This window comes from Ictidomys tridecemlineatus, chromosome 5 (assembly GCF_052094955.1).
Source record: "Ictidomys tridecemlineatus isolate mIctTri1 chromosome 5, mIctTri1.hap1, whole genome shotgun sequence".
NCBI classification, from domain to species: Eukaryota; Metazoa; Chordata; class Mammalia; order Rodentia; family Sciuridae; genus Ictidomys; species Ictidomys tridecemlineatus.
Window position 1 is genome coordinate 24,744,019 of NC_135481.1, and position 21,415 is coordinate 24,765,433.

Genomic DNA, 21,415 nt, shown 5'->3' on the forward strand with positions numbered 1-21,415 from the left:
GGAGACATGATCCATAGCGTTGATCCTTGATCTCATTGTGAACATCAACATAAATCAGTCACCAAATCCTCTCCCCAAATCTCCCTCTCTTCTCCTTGCTACAGGCATTGCTCATTCCAAGGCACAATCATTTTGTTTTTAAAAGGTGTGAGTTGGTGAACAGTCCAGGAGCCTACACTCAGCTCCACCAGGCATTAGCCACTTGACCCTGACCCAGCCTTTCAAAGTGCTTCTGCCTCAGTTTCCTCAACAGTTGATCTTGAAAGCCTCTCCCAGCTCTAATATTTTTATACTTCACTATTTAGAAATATTATCATAAGATATTCTCTCAAAATAATTCTCCTAAAGCACACACATTTTAAGTCATAGCAAAAATAACTTCTTAATATAGAGCATGTCAGTAATACTTAAACTTTTAAGAAATATTTAATAAGTAGGTCATAGCCAGCAAATGTATTCTTTTGTTTTCTTTCTAATCCAGGGAAGATATACTCAAACAGTTCACTTTAATGGCAGAAATGTAAATACCAGATAGCTCCTTCCCTTGTTTTCCTAGGTGTCACAAGAATATGGGCAGATGGAGTAATGATCAGTGTGGCCAGGGTTTGAGTCCATGTCCTGGAAACTTGACATTTTCCTAAAACACTTTGTGGAACTCTGCTCTGAACCCACAGACTAATGGAGATAGCCCTCTTAGTCTTTCACAAATGTTCCCTATGTGTTCTACATTAAACCCAAATTATGTGATTCCCGGGCCCTTTCCCTCCAACTAGACAGTAGACTTATCCTTGAGGGCATAAGTCAGGTTGTGTTCATTCTCATACACCAAGCATACAGCACAGTATTCCCTATAAAGTACAATATAAATGTTAAAATGGATCTCCTCAGGGTTAAGCACATAGGCTATAGAGCCAAAATCGACACAATGCAATTTTACCACACTCTCACCAAAATGGCTGAAATAAAGATGACAAACAAAACCAAGAGTTGACCCTGAGCACTAGAACTCACACATGGCTAGGTAGGAGTGTAAAATGTTTCCCATGGCTCCACACCTTTAGGACCCAGCAATCCTGATGCTAGAGACATACCTAAAGGGCTTCATGCATATACACGGCCAGTACAAAAACGGGACACTATTAATAACAGCCAAGAACTACAAACAACCCAAAAGTCCATGAGCAGAACAGATAAATCAGTTATTGAGGTATAGTCATACATAAAATATACAATGAAAAATGTAGCAATGGATTTAGCAATGAGAAAGAGTAAATTAGCACTATATGCAAATCTATGGATGAATTTCACAAGCATAATATCGTTTTAAAAAGCCAGACACAATAGGGGTCAGGGATGTAAATCAGTCGGTAGAATGCTTGCCTTACATGCACAAGGCCTTGGGTTCAATCCCTAGTACCACCACCACCAAAAAAAAAAAAAAAAAAAAGCCAAACATAAAACAGTACATACTATATGAATTTTTGATTCCATTTTTTTTTTTTAAGTTCAAGTACTGTCAAAACTTATTTATGGGGCTGGGGATATAGCTTAGTTGGTACAGCACTTGCCTGGCATGCACAAGGCCCTGGGTTCAATCCCCAGCACCAAAGGGGGAAAAAAAATTATTATATGTGGTTAGAGGAATAGAATGGTGATTAACTTTGTTGAGGAATAATGACTGGGGGGAAGCCTGAGAAAACTTGCAGAAAATTCTGTCGTGACTCCTATACTTTTCTACTTAAAAAACAAAACAAAATATGAATTTGTGCCATAACTCTAATCACTCACTAACTGTATGGCCTTCAACAAATTTTTTAAACTCTCTAAGCTTTAATTTTTTCTTCTATTGGACTTTTATTTATTTATATGCAGTGCTGTGAATCAAACCCAGTGCATCACATGTGCTAGGCAAGTGCTCAACCAATAAGCCACAAACCCAGCCCTCTAAGCTTCAATTTCTATACCTAAAAATGTGGATTAAAAACAGAAACATAGGGTTGGGATTGTAGCTCAGTGGGTAGAATGCTTGCCTAGCACATGTGATACATTGGGTTTGATCCTCAACACTACATAAACAATAAAAAGAAAATTTTAATTTAAAAAAAAAAAAAAAACAGAAAGCCAGGCTCAGTGGTGCATGCCTGCAATTCCAGCAACTCAGAAGGCTGAGGCAGAAGTTCAAGGCCAGTCTCAGCAACTTAGTGAGATGAGACCCTGTCTTGAAATAAAAAATAAAAAGGGCTGAGGATGTAACTCAGTGGTAAAACACCACTGGATTCAATTCCCAATACAAAAAAAAAAGAAAAGAAAAAAAAAAAGAAAACCCCAGAAACATTACCTGCTTCATGGAAATGTGATAAGAATTAAATGAGACAATGCATGTAAAGTACGGAACAGTGCCCGGCGCCTGGTGGAGCCCAATACATAAGAACAAGAGCAGCAACGGCCAACATCTACAGATGTCTTAGTGGTGCCAGGCACTGCTCTAAACTCTAAGCTCTTAATCGCGTTGGGATCCCATCTCTCTGGTTCCTGTTCTTATCTATTACTCAAGGCCAGAAGCAAAGGCTGTGACCTGGCACTCAGCAGTCTATATAGAACCCAAACCACTCATCTCCAGAAGAAGGGTGAATCACTAGGGAGCTGCTGCTGAGATTTCAAAGAAAGGAAACTGGCAGGAGTCACACATCAGGATTAATCACAGCCCACTGAAGAGAAAAACGACTTTAGCTTCTGAAAGCAGGAGCTGCTTTTTTTTGCAGGAGTAGAAAGAATATTTTATTCTGGTGGAATAATTCATTTGAAATTGAGGAGTCATTTGGGAACTGAAAGAGCTCATCTTTCTTCCCTAAGGAAAGAGAAGAGACAGCAAATTCTCTGCTAAAAGTGTTTCATGTTGACTAGCTAAATTTACTACTCTTGAATGTATTATAGCAGACTTACAACTAGAGTAATTTTTAAAAACACATGCTTGCTGGGTAAAATAATTTAAAATGTTGGTCATAAAGCAAGAATTCAGATTATATCAGATCATTTTAGTTAAACCCTAAAAACATGGAGATAATAGTCTCCAATTTACAAGATTTACCTGTAGATTTAGAAATGACTTGTTTCTCATGAGCTTTTGCATCAACTCAGGAAAGGCAGACAGCCTGAAGCCCAGCCCCACCAGGGACTTGGTTGTACCACTGGACAAGTTACTTAAGCTCTCTGACCTCGGTTTCCTCAGTAAAATGGGAAAAGTAATGGAGTTATCAGGAGAACAAAATGGGGAATACTTGCTAAGTACTCAAGATCAGTGCCAAGCACTGCTGAGTGATAAAAAGGTATTAGCATGATTCATTTTTACTATATTTTCTAATGTAGAGCAGAATTCCTCTAAAAATTGTACAATCTAATCATACATTGCATAGTATAGGCAGTTTAAAAACCAGAGAAGGTAATGTGTTAAGGTTGTGTCAAGTGAGCATGAATATCTGGTTTTCGTGCCTACACACACCTCTTCAACACCGGAAATTTAAATCAGGCCAGTTCTAGAACACAATGTACCAATGATCTCAGGTTCTTTGGATTCCCAAATAATCTCCCCCAAAGAGGCAAAATATTCTTCTTCTTCCATATATATATATATATATATATATTTTTTTTTTTTTTTTTTTTTTTTTTTTTTTGGTGGTGCTGGGGATTAAAACCCAGGGCTATGTGTATGCAAGGCAAGCACTCTACCAACTGAGCTATATATTCCCAGCAAGTTCTTCCAGATATTTCTAAGGACCCATCTTTTTTAAAATACACTGAAGAGGGATGTTTGCATTTTTGTATTTCAAAAACATGCTGGAACCTCTCCACAGTACATCTGATGAGTGAAGTACATGGGAGTGCAAACATGGGCTCTTTCAACCTGTAGCAGAGGAGGTCTACTAAATTTTTACATTTTCCTTCCATTGTAAATGCTGAAAGCTTTTCATTTTGTTCCAAAGGAAATGATCTTACCATAGCTCAACGACATCATCATTGTCTGAGTAGAGTGGGTATCCGGTGGCCATTATAGAAGGACTAAACTGTAAAACCCAAGGGCATAAAAGCTAAAAGCAACTCAATGGAAATGTCAGTTACGACATTCTTCCTTTCGATTTACAGGAGTCACACTCAGAAAGAGAGGACCCTCAAGGAAGGGAATTGTGAAGAAGAACACAGCATAACAGCAGCCCTCCCATTCTCTGTCCTCCACCCTTGCCACTAAAAAGGCTTTCAATACTGATGTGCCTTTGCTTCTGTGTGGAAGAGAATTATACTTGAAAATGCCACTGTAAACAATGCTTTCATCTCACCAATGGGCACATTCACACTCTCCTACTAACGCTGGGCAGTGTGGTTAAAAATCCCTATGACTGTTCTTTGTGGTTTGCTTCCTGTTATCAAAGTGAGATTATTAAGATAGCAATTTTCTTAAGCATTACTCCAGGATATCAAAGAACTTAATTTTGGTTAAAAAAATAGCTGTGTAGCCTATATACTTAACAGACAATAAGACATCTAGAAACCTCTTTATGGAAGACATGCGCTGGAAGCATGCCATACATGGCTATAAATCACCAGCATACAGCAGAGTTCCCTGCCTTTGCTCTACCCTTCGTTGAAAAACCCCTTTTCAGCTTTATTTTCCAGAACTTGGCACAGTAGGTGTCAGTATGAGACGGATAATGAATAGAAAGTTTCATACTCAGATTGATTCCTCAGCAATGAATTAGATTCTGGGAGCTCAATGAAAAAGTAGGAGATGACAACCATATTTTATTTGCAAGATAAATTTCTACCAGAATCTACTTTCTTGCTGACTTGCATGGCTTGGTTGGGTTTTATTCTTCATAAAGTTGCTTTGGGTCTTGATCTAAACATTCATTCATCCTTCAAATGCATATTTGACTCTACTAGGTGTTAGACACTGTGCCAGGTACCAAAGAAGGTAAAAAAAAAAAAAAAAATGACCTTATTTCATTACTGAACTTTTCCATTCCACAAACTCCCATCACACCAATCACACAGTCAAACAGCACTTCCATCATCTCACAACCAAGTTTCCAATAATGCTGGAATCTGAACCTTGGTTTCCTCTCCATAAATTCCCCTCCCCCATCAGAGTAGTCCCAAACACTAGCCACCCAGGATTAGTCATGGGTCACCAGTGAATTACTTAAAAGTAAAACTGACATCCCCAAGTAGTGTCCTAAATTTAAATTTAAAACATAAACAAACACACAGACACAGACACACACACACACACACACACACACACACACACACACACACACCCCAAAACTCCCTAAGGCTGGGGGTAGAGCTCAAAGGTAGAGCCCTAGGTTTGATCTCCAGCACCACAAAGGGAAAAAAAAATCCTTATATCTTTATAGTTTAACTCCAATGTCTTTACACTTTACTTTTAGAATAATTTTATTTCATCTGCAAGTAGGAAATTTTTCCCACATTTGTTCCCATGAGGACAGCACAGAAGAGCAATTTCAGCCCTATTGCCTCTTCAGTTTACCCCACTCCGAGACTCACACATTTAATAACCTTGATCATGAAGTCTTTCAAAGGCCTTTAAAAAATCTAAATAAAGACTATATCCACTGGTGTGCCCTTCTTCCCACGGAGGTTTTTCTCCCTCACAAACTTTTTTGTAGATATATCAAGCATCATTTCCCTGAGAGTCATGTTTTCTTTAGGATCCAGTGGAGACACCCTCTCCCATGGAGAGCGGGCTAGGTACAAAAGCTTCTAAGGACAAGAAGTACATCACAACTCTAACTGGGAACTCACACACCCACAGCTCCCCTTCCGATGCATTCATTTCAAGCACTCACACATGAACCCACACAATGGAGCCCCAGGGCCAGGACTTAGACCCAGGCAGTGCAGGGCCAGTCCACCTCTTTATCCCCGGCATCCCCCCCCCCCCCGTGGTAGGGGGGATTGAACCCAGGGGCACTCTACCTCCGAGCTAAACCTCAAAACTCTCCTATTTTTTATTCTGAAACAGGGTCTCACTAAGTTGCCCACGCTGATCTAGAACTTGAGAAACTCCTGCCTCAGTTTACCAAGTTGCTGGAATTATAGGTGTGCACCACCACACCTGGCCTGAGTCCAGCTCTTAATAGGAAGGACCTGCAGCCTGCCAAACCCCAGGCCATGCCTGTTGACTCAGTTCCCTCACCCTCTTGTCCCCACCCCCATCCCCAGCACAAGGAAGGTCTCCATAAAAGCAGCACCAAGAAAAGACCATGCTAGAACTTACTCTATTTCAGGACACAGCTTCTTCCTGGCCACTCCTCTATGATAAATCCTCAGGTTTTCCATGAAGTTAAAGCAGCCAACGTCCTGCTTCCTCTGGGCCTACTCCCCTCCCCAGCATTAGAGCAAAGAACAGTGTCTCCTCCTCCGGCTCTCAGAAGGCCTCCAGGGAGGTAGAGCCCACAGACTCCAGAATCTCAAACCTGTGCTGCCTCCTAAATTCTCCATCCTGTTAATATGGCTCAAGGGGGGAGGGGAAAGGAAGAGGGGAATGCTTCCACTCCTTTCAGTCCAGTTGCTCTCCAGTGAGCTAGTTTTTACATCTCTATGCCGCTTTGAGCCTCCAGGATCCTCTACCAGTGGGTGCTGAAGGGGGAGGAGGCAAGAATGCCCCTCCCCCACCCCCATCCCCTGTCCCCAGTCTGGGTCAATGACAAGCCACACATCTGGCCAGGCCTCCACCTGAAATTTAAAGCGAGGGATATTATTAAAGTCACAGGTTAAGGATCACTCACTCCACAGCTCCTCATTTAGAAGCCGTGGTGTTAAATGTAAACACTTCCCAAGAATGCTTTAAAACGGAGGGAGGTTTTTATTAAACGACTTAATTGAGGGCCACTTCTCATTGTGGAAAGCTTTTAAACCCAGGAATAAAAGGGGCCTGGTGGGTGTTTTCCAGACACTTGTTTTTAAAACCTGCCACCCTGTCATGGGGAAATGAAGCACACCTCAGGGGCCCGGTGTGTTCCTGTGGCTAATTCTCCAGCAGAAATAATATGCCCAAGAAGCCTACCCCCCCCCCAACAGCACCAGGAACCTGGCACAAGAGCTTCATTCCAATATTCATTTCAAGGGGCATCAGAAGCACTGAATGGGAAAAGTGGGGAAAATAGGGCTGACCAAAAAGGACCAAAATAATTCAAGAAAGACATTTGAAAGCTTGAAAAGAGGACACATCTTTGGTCTCCCAACAGCCAGATGAAACCATTTGGGATTTTTTACAAAAAGATACCAGGCAAGAAGTAATGAAATGCAGATGGTAATGATGTTACAATATATAAATGAACTTTGAAAACATACTAAATGAAAGATGCCAGACAGGAAAGGCCAAATACCATATGATATAAATTTATAGGAAATTTCCAGAATAAGCAGTTCCATAGAGCCAGAAAGTAGATTAGTGGTTGTCAGGGGCCCGAGGAGAGGAAAGAATGTGAAGTGACTGCTTAATGGGTACGGGGTTTACATTTAGGGAAATGAAAACGTTTTGGAATTAGTGGTGATGGTTGCCCGACAAGGTGAATGTACTTCCTGCTGCTGAACTATACTCTTTAAATTAGTCAAAATGGAAATTTCATGTTGTGTGTATTTTACCACCAAAACCCAAACAAACAAGAAAACAAGGAACTCCAAAACCAGGAGCAACCCCTTCCTCACCTGAGTAACAATACATACTGTACCGGCCAAAAATATAATAAATATCATTTTACTAACAACTCTATTGAGCTAAGAGTCAAACTTCTTTGGGCTTCTCTGTATTTGGTCCCCAATCAAACCTCCGCAGAACAAGTTGCTTAGTCCTCATACCAATCTTCAGGTCGAGTTACTATTGCCATTAATGAAGAAAATGAGGCAGGAGAGGTCAGGTAGCTTGCTCCAGGTCACATGATAAATATGGGGAAAGCCACAGGTGAAGCTGAGTCTCATGGTGCTAGATGACCTCAGCTCTCCACCCTGGCCAATGCTGCCTCCAGCCTCACACATGCTGCCATGGGGGGCTGCTTCCCTTGCCTGAGACACAAATATTCTTTGACCGCTGAGGCCTAATCATTTTGTAGTGGTCTTAACTGAGTGATCACCTATAAACTCTGAAAACACCTTGAAGAGGTATTCCTTGGGTTGCCAGGAAACTTAGCAGTACAGCACACACACACACACACACACACAAACACACACACACACACACAAAGGCAAGCCTTCAGAATCTTACTAGCACCTTCATGTGTGTAGAGCTGTTTTACTCAGTCCTAGAACAAGATGAGATAAGAGAGTGACAAGATGACCTGCTCTTTTACAAAGGAGAAAAGCTTTCAAAGTTTGTTGCCAGCCTCAGGCCCCATTCCACCTGGTGTCTTCCGCAAGGGCTGGGGTTTCACTGCTTTTAGCATGGTCATTTATATGTAAATAGTACCAGCAATTACAAATGAAGTTAAGGAGGGCTTAATGGGGAGTAAAGTAGCTATTCCCATTTCAGGGGCACCTGCAGGGCAACCCAAAAGCACCAATAAAAGGTGAAATTCCATTCTTTCCACCATACTTAAGAAAGCAGGGATCTGAGTCACTGACCAATAACTCCCTTTGATCAGAGATGTTAAAAAGTACTAACACTGTTTGAGGTTCCACCTTGCTAGGTAGGGCTTTTCTACCTTGGCACTTTTGACTTTTGAAGACCACTCCTGCATGGTGGGGGACTGTCCTAAGTGCTGTAGAATATGTAGAAGCATCCGTGACTCTACCCACTACAGCCAGAAGCCACCAACACTCCCAATCAAAGCTACCAAGAGTACTTCCAGATACTGTCAAATGTCCCCCAGGGGGGCCTCTATCTGAAAACTAATATACTGTGTTAAATAGATGTGGCCCTAACAACTCCATGAGATAGGTACTATATCCCAATTTGACAGATGAGAAAACAAATTTGAAATAAAAGAGCAATCTGCCAGAACCACATTCCTAGTGATGGGCAAATAGGGCTTCCAATTCAAGCAGGAGAGACCCAAAGCTCTCCCCACAGTGCAAAAAAAGAATGAGACTACACTCAGCCCTCAACATCTGTGGGATCACATTCTCAGATTCCACCAACTATGGATTGAAAAAAGTTTTTAAACAAATCTGTACTGGACCTATAGAGACTTTCTTCTTGCCATTCCCTAAAGGATACAGAATAACAATTTGTACACGGCATTTACATTGCCTTAGGTATTATATGTAGTGTGGAAATGATTTAAAGTACACAGGAGAATATATGTAGTTATGTGCTGTCATGGTTTAAATACAAGGTACCCCTCCAAAAGCTCATGTATGAAACAATGCAAGAAAGTTTAGAAGTGAAATGATCTGGTTATGGGAACCTAAACCCAATTCAGTGAATTAATTCCCTGATAAGGATTAACTTTGTGGTAACCATAGGCAGCTAGGGCATGGCTGGAAGATATGGACATGCCTTTTTTTTTTTTTTTTTTTTTTTTTGGTGCTGGGGATTGAAGCAAAGGCCTTGTGCTTGTGAGGCAAACACTCTACTAACTGAGCTATATCCCCCGCCCCAGGGGCATGCCTTTGGGATATATATTTTGTCCTTATTTAACAGAGCTCTCTCTCAGCTTCCGGACGCCATGTTCCCCACTGTTTCCCTCGGCCTCACACTTCTGCCATGATGTTCTGCCTCACCTTGAGTTCCAAGGAATAGAGTCAGCCATCTATGGACTGAGACCGCTGAAACTATGAGTTCCAAAATAAACTTTTCCTCCTCTAATTGTTCTTATCAGGTTTTTTTGGTCACAGCAACAAAAAAAGCTAACTAAAACATGTACAAATATTGTGCATATATATATATATATACATATATATTTTTTAATTTTGTTTATTCATTTTCTATGTGGTGCTGAAGATTGAATCCAGTGCCTCACACATGCTAGGCAAGCACTCTACCACTGAGCCACAACCGCAGCCCAATACTGGGCCATTTTATATAAGGGACTTGAGTGTTTGTGGATTTTGGTACCCACAGGAACCACTCCCCCATAGATACCAAGGGTCTGCAGGAAAGATGGAAGTCTTGCTGCTGGCTTGCATATGAAAACATTAACTGTGCTTTGCCCTAGAAAAATGGATGGTGGCCTGGAGCCCTATCAGTATTTGGTCTTTAACACCAAAGAAAATATGTCCTGCAGTCTCTGATAGCAGGAGCAGCCCCCAACGATGCCTGTAATTCTTGAAGCCTCTTCTATTCACAAAATAATCTACTAGCTGGTTGTAGGAATGCCTTGGAACAATAAATACTTTAAGCACATACAAACAAAAGCCGATGCCTTAAAATATGTTTGTAAAAAAAAATAAAGACACATGGGTTGGGGTTGTGGCTCAGCGGTAGAGCACTCGCCTTGCACATGCAAGACCCTGGGTTTGACTCTCAGCATCACATAAAAATAAATGAATAAAATAAAGGTATTGTGTCCAACTACAATTAAAAAATAAATATTAAAAATAGACACTGTCATCAAGAATTCTCTCATCATTTTTGTGAAACACTCTCCCTATTCTCTTACCCTTCTTAGTGTTTGTTTGTGTCTTCTGTTTATAAATAAATAAATAAATAAGCTGTAGGTGCTAGAAAGACACAGATGAAATACAGGATTTCAATTTTCAAAGGCTATCTTCCACCCCTCCTTCCACAAAGACGTATGGAACACTTATTTTCTCCTAGACTCCAGGCATACAAGATCAGTAAAGAAATCCCTGCCTTTTTTAGGTTTGCAGGTTTGTGGGAGTTCAGACCTGTACTCAAAGGACATTGACAATGTTCTGTTTGCTGAGATAAAGGTATATGGAAGCCGTCAATAACAGCTGAAGACACGAGTGAAGGATGAGTTGAGGGAATGGAGAGGAGCTCCTGCAGCCTGGAGAGGCAGTAGCTGTTAAGAGCACAGCGAAGAGCTGGAAACCAGTTTCAACGCTGCATCCCATCACTAGAAAGTGGCACAACTTTGACAAGTTGCTCAATTTCCCATGGCCTTGTTTCCCTCACCTATAAAACACACGTATCATAATACCTGTTTCACAGAGTCGCCATAGTAAACACTCAGGACAGAGCTGGGGGTGAAAGCTCTAGGAGAATTTGGTACTGGGGGGAGAATTACTGATCTCTTGGGGAGGACTGGGCTCCCCCTCCCTACTCTACCCCACTGCCTCACATGCAGGAAGCTGAACTCAGGCCTGCAGGGAAAGGTGACCATTCCTTGAACAGGCCAGTCCTAGAGAATCAGCTACTGTCTGGGTCTAATCTCTTGCTCTCACCACTCCTCTCCCCACCTTTCCTCTCCCCAAAGTTTATAGGCGGCCCAGGACAGGAGGGACAGTTGGGCCAAATCAGGCCACATTTTAGACAAAAGTTCTTAAACCCCAAATCCAAAACACAAGCAAAAGACATCTCAAGTTGGATAAATGGCACATTGCAAACTATCCTTCTCTCTTATCTCTCCCTCAATTCTTTATCTGTTCCTCTGCAACTCTGAGAAAGCTTTCACATTTATCACTACTCTGAGCAAACTTTCCAAGTTTTTGATACTGGACTAGAGCAAGGAGAGAGGCTAGTCCACTTTTCAGCTGCTGCCATGTGATTCCAATGAGTCACTGCTTTTAATAAGGAGGATAAAAAACACCATAGGCAAAAATGGTGCAGAATGAAACTCATTTTTAAAAAGCTATCAAAACATGAAGTTGAAGGACATACATTAGTTCATAGAATATACTAGAACTTCTTCATGACTTTGAAAACTGAGACATTTCTTTTTTCTTTGTAATCAAGTCAAAAGAGCCCAGTCTAACACTCTTAAATTGGAATTCCCAAATTTCCACTTATTACTTGACACCCAGCCTCACCCAGCCAACTTCCTCACCAAGAAAATGGGACAAACTGTAGTCATGCTCAGTCTCAGGACTCCTGGGAGTATTCATGGTAACAGCAGATCCTCTTCCCGTGCTGGACTTGACATTTGCAACGGAAAACAGAGGGTCTGTTTCAAATGCAACAAAATACAATGCACAGGAAAACCAAGGGAGTCGGAGGTCAAAACCAAGGGAATTGTTGAGACCAGAAGTAGAATATCATGGTCATTCTGCCTAGATCCTCTGGCAAGGAAAAAAGGGGAACGATTACTAATAATCAAAGCAATGCCCTGAACCATGGAATACATTACCTAAGGCAAGCAGAAATCCCTATGATTGGGCAGCAGGGAATAAAAACCACCCTGTACACAAAGAAGCTTCCAGTCAGGCTGGCAGAAATAGGCCATGTTCATAACACATGCCCTTGCTCTGAACCTGGGCACTCTCACTCCACTGTGACCCTCCACTGAGTCCCTGGCCATGCTCCCTGGAGTCAGTCCTGCTGGGGTTGAAAGATTGTGCAAGAGCTCACCATAGTAAAGACCACCCATTCAAGAACCTGTTTTAAACTCATCTTCACTAATGATAGTACCATTTGGCCTCTAAGACCTTACTACCTGCAATTTTAAGAGCTCCAGGTAATTATCATGCAGCCAAGTTTTGTTTTTGTGACAAGCACCACAGGATCAGGAAGTAGACATGCACGACTTCATTGTACTCCAGAAAAGCCCAGAATTTTGTTCTGAATCTCTTAACCCAACAACCAATTATCTACAGAACTTGGAAGGCTGCAGAATTTCAAGGAATGAGGAGATAAGGAATCTCTATCCTAGGATTTGGGGCCCATTCCTAACAGCCTACTCTGCTGTCCTTTAAAACACCTAGAAAAGTAGGATTCCATAAAATTACCCTTGGGATCACAAGGTTACGTTAGTATTTAGCCTAATGTTTACGTCTTCTAGTAGAGAGAAAGAATAAATCAATCCAGCCCTAAGGAGACTTCGACTTTAAAAAACCAGCCACTGAAAACAATTTCTTCATCCAATCTGCTTAAGAGGAGCAACTGTGCAAGGAACCTAGCTTTGTATTCAGGCAGATCTAAGCACTCTCAAACCTCAGCTCTGCCAGTCCAAACATTGTGAGCTGCTACAGAATCCAGCAACTCTTTGGGCCTCAGTTTCCTCATCTGTGAAAGGAGGCCACTTATATCCATGGGATGATTCGCCCTATGGTTGGCTATTTGTAAACAATCTTCCCAAGGGAAAAACTGCCTGAAGCCCAGTTTTCAGCCTGTCCGGGGAAACCAAGTTAAAGTGGCAATGGTATCATGAAGAATAAAAGTCCACCCGCTGGCTAGAGTCAGACACAAACCAAATACTTGCTCTAAAAAGGAAGATGCTTTGTGCCTTCCTACCAGTTGTATGTGGAGAGAACCACTACTAAGTCTACCTTACCAGTTACCAGTGTGTCAAAAATGGATCCAGCCACATGATCCAGAAGCTTCCCAATCTCAGAAGGACCCCTATTCATGAGACTCCTCTAACAAAAGTACCTGACAGAATCTGGCCTTCTCTTTCTTCACTCCTCTCTCTCCTCTGCCTGAAGGGGACCCGTACTTCCCTCTCCTCCAGGCAGAAAAATACCCCAAATCAATCATTTTAAACTTGGCGTTGGGACCCAGTGAAATAAATTCTAATTTAAACCCCAGAAAAGTGTGTCTTTTGCCTTCTGTGCCAATGAACTCAAGAGGAATCTACCCAGGTGAAGCTAGCCAGGTACCCCATGGTACCTGGCAGGTCTCTGTGCCCATCTTAACTGCAACCCAGAGTTCACATGCCCCTCTCTCTCAGCTCATTATGGTAGGGACTGTCACCCATTGACCAAGAGTTCTCAGCAGGTAAGACAGAGAGCTCTGCCAGCAGTGGGGGCTTCTTAAGTATTTGCTCAATGAGTGAATAAAGAAATGAAACAACAACAATCCCTCCTGTGAATTTAAGATGAAGCCCAAGGAATACTGGTGTGGGGGATGGAGGAGGGAGCATTGAGAAAGAAGGTAACCGGTGTTGCAAGAAAACTCCCACCAGCTTCCCCTGGTGAAGGCCATCCAACCAAGGCTACTCCCATCAACCTTCCCCCTCTCTCCCCCATCCCCCCCACCCCACCCTCCCCCCCACCTCCCCCCCCACCACACACACATATATTTTTTTTTCTTTTCCATGTTCAGAGTTTTAATGTCATAACTTGTTTCATGATAATAGCAGTGTCATGTGCCAGAATAAAGTAAGCTCTTGGTCATTCAGGGAAAATTACCCAATTTTCAATTCCCCTTGAACTTTGTTTCTCCTCTGATGCCAACCTCTCAGCCATTTCTCTGCCCTTTAGCACCAGCACCAGAGGAGAAAAAGAAAGGCACAAATAGGTAGGCTTTTTAAAAGGTCCAAGGCATCTCTTTAGATTAATGGATTTCAGGGGGAAAGAGCTAAGGAGGACATTAAATTTCATTAACCACCTCTTATCCCATCAGTAGAAGCAAATTAACTTAAAGAAAATCAATAAAAAGGGCTGTCTATTCTCAACAAAAATCAAAGTTCTTCTACATGCTATCTACTCTTTCCCTGAACAAAGAATCCCTTTTTTCATATTTACCTTCCTTTACTCCCTTCTAACCACTTCACAAGATTAAAATTGCTACTCCAAAGTGAGAAATGTGTCAATAATTCTGTTCACATTTCAATAAACATTTTTCTTTTAAAAGGAGAGAAAGTATATTCACAGTGTAACTACTGCTATTCAGGTGCAACTTTGTGGTATCACCAAGAGTTTAAGAGGATTTCCCAAACACATACACACACACACACACACACACACACACCCATACTGAGACGAGATTCACAAGTTAACAAATCATTCAATAACATGGTTCATTTTGTTGGCCTGATCTACCCGTGAGAGAAAGAAAAGAAAATCAACAGTAGGAAAATGCTTTCCATATGGTCTTACTCCCCCAAGGATGAGGATTCAGGTCAAGGGCCACCCTATAAGACCATGCACTCCATATAACCCCCACTCCCCAGCCAGGAACAAGACTATTACAATGACTCCCTCAGTGGTCACACTTTTAGCAACTGAATACAGCAACAGGAAAGGGCATGGTAGTAGAAGGTAAGGGAAAAAGAAAGACCAATTGGGCAAAACTGTATACTTTTTTAATTTAAAAAAATTTAAATTTTTTTTTACTCGTGTTAGAGCTAGAAATTAACACAAACACTCCTCCGCCTCTGGAGGGCATTCTGGAAAGGATGTCATACCACTGCTAAGAGAAATACAATATACAGGGCCAACACCAAAGGGAAAAAAAAAAAAATCAAATCCTCTGATTTGTGGCCAGGCAGCAACATCCGGGTGACAATCTAATACAAACACCAAACTTGGAATACACCAATAAATTAACCGAGATCCCAAGAGACTATTATGCTAATAAGAAGGACACTGGAACACACTTTCTAAATAACAAACATATGTTTCAATCAGTACAAACATATGTTCAATTTTTCCTTAGTCCTACTTTCCTATCATTTTTAAGGTCAGTTGACAGGTGTCCAAGGTGTCACCTTAGATATGCCATGCTACTTAAGGCACTAATTTCCTAATCAGATATTATTCTATTGAGAAATGTACACATTGTTACATCTGTAGGACTTGATCACACATCCAGAATAACTCACAAATGCACACACATTGACACAAATATCAACCACAAAACCTTAAGGATCTCATTAGCTTTGCATCTTGAAGAAAAATTCTTCACATTTATGCAGAAGAACAACAACAAAAACTATTATCTCTACATGTGTGTTTGGGGGTATACAAAAACTGACAGATTCTTCACTTGTTTTTTCCAAATAGGAAAAACCCTGTATTATAACCTTGATCTTTGCAAGGACTTTGTAAGTGCCTTTAATGCCTCACTCTTACCTCCTAGGCAGAAAGTGTCCAGGCAGTGGCAGTATTCAGTATTTACTGTAAACAGAGAGGAAGAAACAAAGGAAACTTTTTTTTAAAAGGCACCACCTGGCTCTTCAGGTAGAATGGTTGATTAGGAAGCCTCGTAGTTCCTGAGATGAATTCTATATCAGGACTGATCTTTAATGGTTCAAAAGTTGGTTTGTGGGAGCACCTCCCAAAACAGAAGCTCTCAAGTCTGGGCTGCAGGTCAGAATCACCTTGAGGGCTTTTTCAATTGCCAGTGTCCCGGCTGCACCCCAAAACAACTGAATCAGGATATCTGAGTGTGGTTCGAAAGTATCAGAACTTTTTAAAACTCTGGAGATGTGCAACCCGGTTTGAGAGCCTCCAAAAGAACTTCCAACGTGTTTCGAGCAGGTAAGGGGCGTTACAGGGCACTTGGGGCAAAGGGATACACACGTAGTAAGTAGACAAAGTTTTTAAAAATCCTTTGTAACTAACTCAACATGACAGCCAAGCACCTGTCCAGAAGCCAAACAGTGATGCAACTTGGAAAAGTCCTCGGAAGGCTAGGAGATGTGCTCTAAGTGAGACGGGGGATTTCAGGATGACCTGCCTGGACGAGGCAGCGGTGCAGAAGGCCAGGGAAAGAGAGGCGGCCACATGCTCTTCTCAAAGGATGGTCTGGACCAGCCCGCCGAGCAATTAAGCACCACAAGGTATCACAGGGACTGACGTGCTCCCTGTGGATGGCTCCCAGCTGTCACTCCGAGCCCCGAGGAGGGTTCACTAGGAATCGCCACCAACTGTTCAGCACGTCTCCGGGGCAGGGTGCGGCAAAGGTTCCTGGAGCGCACCTCCCAGCCCAAGACCCCCGCTCTGAGCGCAGACTCACGGGCTGAGCGCAGCGCACCTGGTGGAGCCAGAGCCACTCGGGGTCCCAGCTGCACTTGGGTCCCTGGGCCGAACTCCCGGCGCACACCCACCCGCCCCAGCTCCGAGATCACTTACCGCCGCCGCCTCCCGGGTCCCGCTCCCGTAGCAGCCCCAGAGCCCGGCCGGAGTGCAAGGGCCGCGGCGCCGCCAGGAGGCCGAGCGAGACCGCGCCCCGCCCCGCAGCCTCCCGCCCGCCCTCCCGGAGGAGGGGCAGGGGCCGGCTGGGCGCCCGGGCCCGCCAGAGCTGCCGCCGGACGTGAGGCTGGCCCGGGGTGCCAGTGCGACGCCCTCTCCCGGGCGGGCCCCTGCGCACCTCCCCACCCTGTCTGCTCTGGGCCCGGGGCGCGCCGCCAGCACCTCCTTCCAGCCCGCTTCAAGCCTCACTATCCTCTTCCGCACCACTTTGTCCTTGCCCTTCCCCAGATCGGAATGTCCTCCCACTCCCCTCCGCCATCACTGGCTATTTCCCTCCTCCCGGCCTGGCCTCTCCAAATTCCCCTTCTCCAGGAAGCCTTCCCTATTTCGTGGCCCCCAGGCCACTCAGCCCAGTGTCCCCTTACCCTTCGGCTCAGCCCTTTTCTCCCCAACTAATCAGAAACGTCAGGTACAGCTCTTCTGCCACATCAAATCTGCACGTGTTTACTGGGCACCTACTACGTCTAGTCACCGGCAGAGTGATAGGAGATTGCGGCGGTCACTGACTCTAAACGCCTGTCCCTAGGGAGGCAGACAGTGACTTGTCTAAGATCATCCAGTTGGTGCAGTAGGGCTGGATGAGAAGCCGGCCTTCAGTTTCTAGTTTAGGCCCATTCCAGGGGGAAATGCCCAATGAGAGCCTAGTAAACAACGTTATAGTTTCTTCTGAGTCCCAGTTTCCTCATTTGTAAAATGAGGAGCAGAATACTCCCTCCACCTGGCTGTGAAAATTACCTGTGGAAATACCACACAACCTGTACTTAAGAAGTGAATGTTTGCGGTCGGTTTTAGTCGCGTCGTTGCCCTGGCTTGAAACGGACGTGCGTTCTGCTTCCCCAGATGCTGCACTCTTCGGTTTCCGCCTTGCTGCGCACGGGCAGTGTGGCCCATAAGTAGATCTGCTACTCGGACAAGCACTTCGACGAGTACTATGAGTACAGGCATGTCGTGTTACCTGGAGAGCTCTCCGAACAAGTACCCAAAATTCATCTAATGTCTGAAGAGGAGCAGAGGAGACTTGGTGTCCAGAGTCTAGGCTGGGTTCATGACTTGATTCATGAGTTAGAACCGCATATTCTTCTCTTTAGACGACCTCTTCCCCAAGAGCAACTAAAAGGAAGTCTCTCTGGGGTCATCAATTAAATCTTCTGAAAATTTAATGTATTTGTGTATATAAAGTAGTATTCAGTGAATACTTGAAAACTGTACAAATCATTCATAGAGACCTGTGCGTGAGCTATATTCCTCACAGCAACGGGGCTCTGTTAAATACAGCTGCAAAGAGGTTATTGTAAGGTGTTAAAGATACAATTTCTCCTAGTCAGTTTTCCTCTTAAAATAAGTGTCCGGTTGAAGTTACCTGTTACTTTTGTTAAATGAAGTTTGTGTGTTTGCATTAAAAAAAGTAAATGTCTGCTGACATAGTAAATGAAATTTATGCTTGAAAATTCAGTACAAAATAGCAACATAAAAGGACTCTGAAATATAGTAGTGATTCCTTGATAAACAACAGTGTGTGTGAACTGAAAAATATATATATATACACACACACACACTGAAATTGAATACATACATATATTTTATGTGTATGTGTGCGCTGAAAAAAAAATATATATATATTGTGTGTGTGTGTGTGTATGCTGGAGTTGCTACACTATATACCACTTAAGAATCCAAAGGAGACAGCAGCCATGGTTCCTGGAGTCTTTTCAGAGGAGGTGGGATTGACTGAGTTCTTCTAGAAACAATGGGTCTAGATACAGGTTAGTCAGGATAATATGTGAACAGTGTGCAGACAGCCAGTCCCTTTGTCTGAACAGAGATGGTCTGGCTTCATACTAGAAGATGGAATGAAGCATACTAGAAAAAGAGATGGGGTCAAATGATAGAAAAGACATCAAATACCAAAGTGAGGGACCAAGTTAACCAAACCTTGAACACCTCAAAATGGTTGCAATGTCACCTGTATCTAACAGAGGACACCTAAGTGGACCTGGAAGCCTGGGATGGAAGAAACCTGCAGTTTAGGAATGAACAAAACAAGGAAAGAAGATTACAACAAGAAAGGACAGGGAGAAGGAAATTTCCAAGCAGAGCTCCTGGAACTTGGTGACCAGACATGTGCAATATAGCCAGGTGGTTTGGAGAAGCAGAAATAGGGACACTGGGGGGAAAGTGGGTTGTGTTGTTGTTGTTGTTGTTGTTTTTAAGAGAGCTGCTAAGGGTTCCATAGAGAATGGGGCAAGGGTTCCAGGGTACTCACTAGAAAGGTACTACCAGCAGGCATAGAAGGATATATGTGAGCAACATCTAGGTAGAGGGTCAAGAGAGTGAGGGCTTGTTCACACAAACTGCCAAGAAAGGAGAGTAAAGTACCCACACTTAGGATGTGAAGGGCATCAATTAAGGGAGAAAAGGAACAGGACATGAGAGCTATCAGAAGAAATCAGGGGAATCTATAGGACCAAAAGGTAAATGATTTCTAGTGGAAAGGACAGTACCCAATGTCACTCATCTCCCTCTCACATAGACGAGTATGAGGGTCTGTAGAAAGTACACACAGAACAAACATTTATTAATTGTGAAAAAAGAATTTAATCAGCAATAGCTCCCCTTTGCTTCCAAACAGATATTTTGCTGATAACAAAAATAAGAGGAATGGTTGGAAGCAAGGAGAGTAGCAGGGTGGAGACCTATTTATCAGAAAAGTTGCTTTTGATGCTGTTCTTGTCCCCATGAACGCTCAGGTTCCTTCAATCTCAACTTAAAGCAACATCTCCCCGCAAAGCTTTTGAAATCTTGAGAGGTATCTTTTCTTTTCCTTTATTTTTTATTCAATGTAAGTCTTGCTTCCTTGACTATTGTTATGGAACCTGAAATATATTATCTGTCGATGGCAGCAATTTGCCAGAAGAGAAATTTTCAGGAAGAACTGAGAAAAACCTCTCTTTTGTCCTCCAAATTGTGTGAACATGAAACACGTGACACACAAAAAAATATTCAGATAAATGCTGCAGTGTAAATGACCTACAAGAAATGATGCAGAACACCAGGAGGGCCACAGAAGGAAGGCTGTCTTGTAAAACATTCCCGTGCTTTGAAAATGTTATAAATTTGGATAATAGAGAGAGAGTCTAGGCAGCATTGAAAGGTGTGATCTGATAAATGAGGCAGGGAATCTGGAGAAAATAATAACTGCTTTATTTGGTTGGAGTGGAAAACATGTGGTTGGGGAAAAACATGGGGTTGAAAAGTGTCCCCAGGAAGAGGTCTTTTGGTTGAACTTCTGAGAAAGAGTTTGCCTTAATTCAGGTTGCCCTGAGAGTGGAGCCTGAGACAGGACTTAGAAGCAGGTGATGTATTTAGAAGGTGACCCCAGAAGCAGGGTGAGTTCAGTAGGGAGAGGGGAAAGGCCAGGATTAGGGTGTTCATGAGATGGGTGCTATCTACCTCTCCCCACAACCTCTTGAGAAGTGTGCTGCATGCTCCCAAGAATTGGCAGCCTGGAGCTCAGGGGCCAGAGTACTTTGCTAAGGCTCCAAAAAGATTGCTTCCTATTGCCTTGACCCCTACCGCTGGGATGCATACCACACTCCACCTCCCAGGCTGAAGGGGAAGCTGAGTGTGAGCTCCCATGTCTGAGTTTGCATGGTGCTGTCCCACACTTCTGGCTGCCCAGCTGCCCCGGCTCCTTACAGCTCCCAAGGCTTCAAGTTCTAAATCCTGTAGGGCCCATGGCTCTTACACTATCTGCCTCCTACAGCAAAAGATAGCCAGCAGTTTTTCCTGGCACTGTTTCCCTACCCCATTCCCCCTGCAGAAACTCCAGCAAGGCACTACCTCCCCACGAACAGCTTTCACCAGAACCCCAGGGGTCAGATTTCCAGCAAGCTCCATGATCATGGCACCATGGCTTGTCTGCCCTCCAATGAGACCCAGCCATGCCCTCTCCAACATATCTGACTCTTGGCCAGGCAAAGAGGATCTATTCCTTGGGTGCTCAGTCTCACTTTTAGTCCATGCCTGCTTCATACATAAAGTGAAGAATATTAGTCATAGCCAGGTGCAATGCAGTGGTGAGCACCTGTAGTCACAGCTACTGGGGAGGCTGAGGCAGGACAATCACTTGGGCCCATGAGTTTGAAGTCAGCTTGGGCAACAAAGCAAGACCCTGTCTTTAAAAAAAAAAAAAAAAAAAACACACAAAACTGTCTTAAACAATACTTTTCAAAGGGTTTATTCCTGAAGGAGTGTGAGGGGAAGGGATTTAATATGTCAAGCTGTGATATTAAGTTTCGGTTTGAAGTTCTAGAGTCCTGTGGGCAGCCAAACTTGGTAGGTCTTCCTCTGCCTACAGGAGGTA

General features: G+C 43.2%; 1 protein-coding gene across 4 annotated transcripts in view; it reads right to left on the reverse strand.

Moving 5' to 3' along the window:
* Cgnl1 (cingulin like 1) overlaps positions 1-17,091 on the reverse strand; it is a 152,652-nt gene extending 135,561 nt beyond the window's left edge. For 2 of the 4 annotated variants that reach the window (XM_040274720.2, XM_040274718.2), the window contains exon 1: positions 16,933-17,091. The gene's annotated coding sequence lies outside the window, so the exon portion shown is untranslated. Of the gene's footprint in view, positions 1-15,930; positions 15,976-16,932 lie in introns of all 4 variants that reach the window. The other 2 variants (XM_078049560.1, XM_005316615.5) reach the window with 2 other exon arrangements.
* Between the last annotated feature and the right edge of the window lie 4,324 nt (positions 17,092-21,415).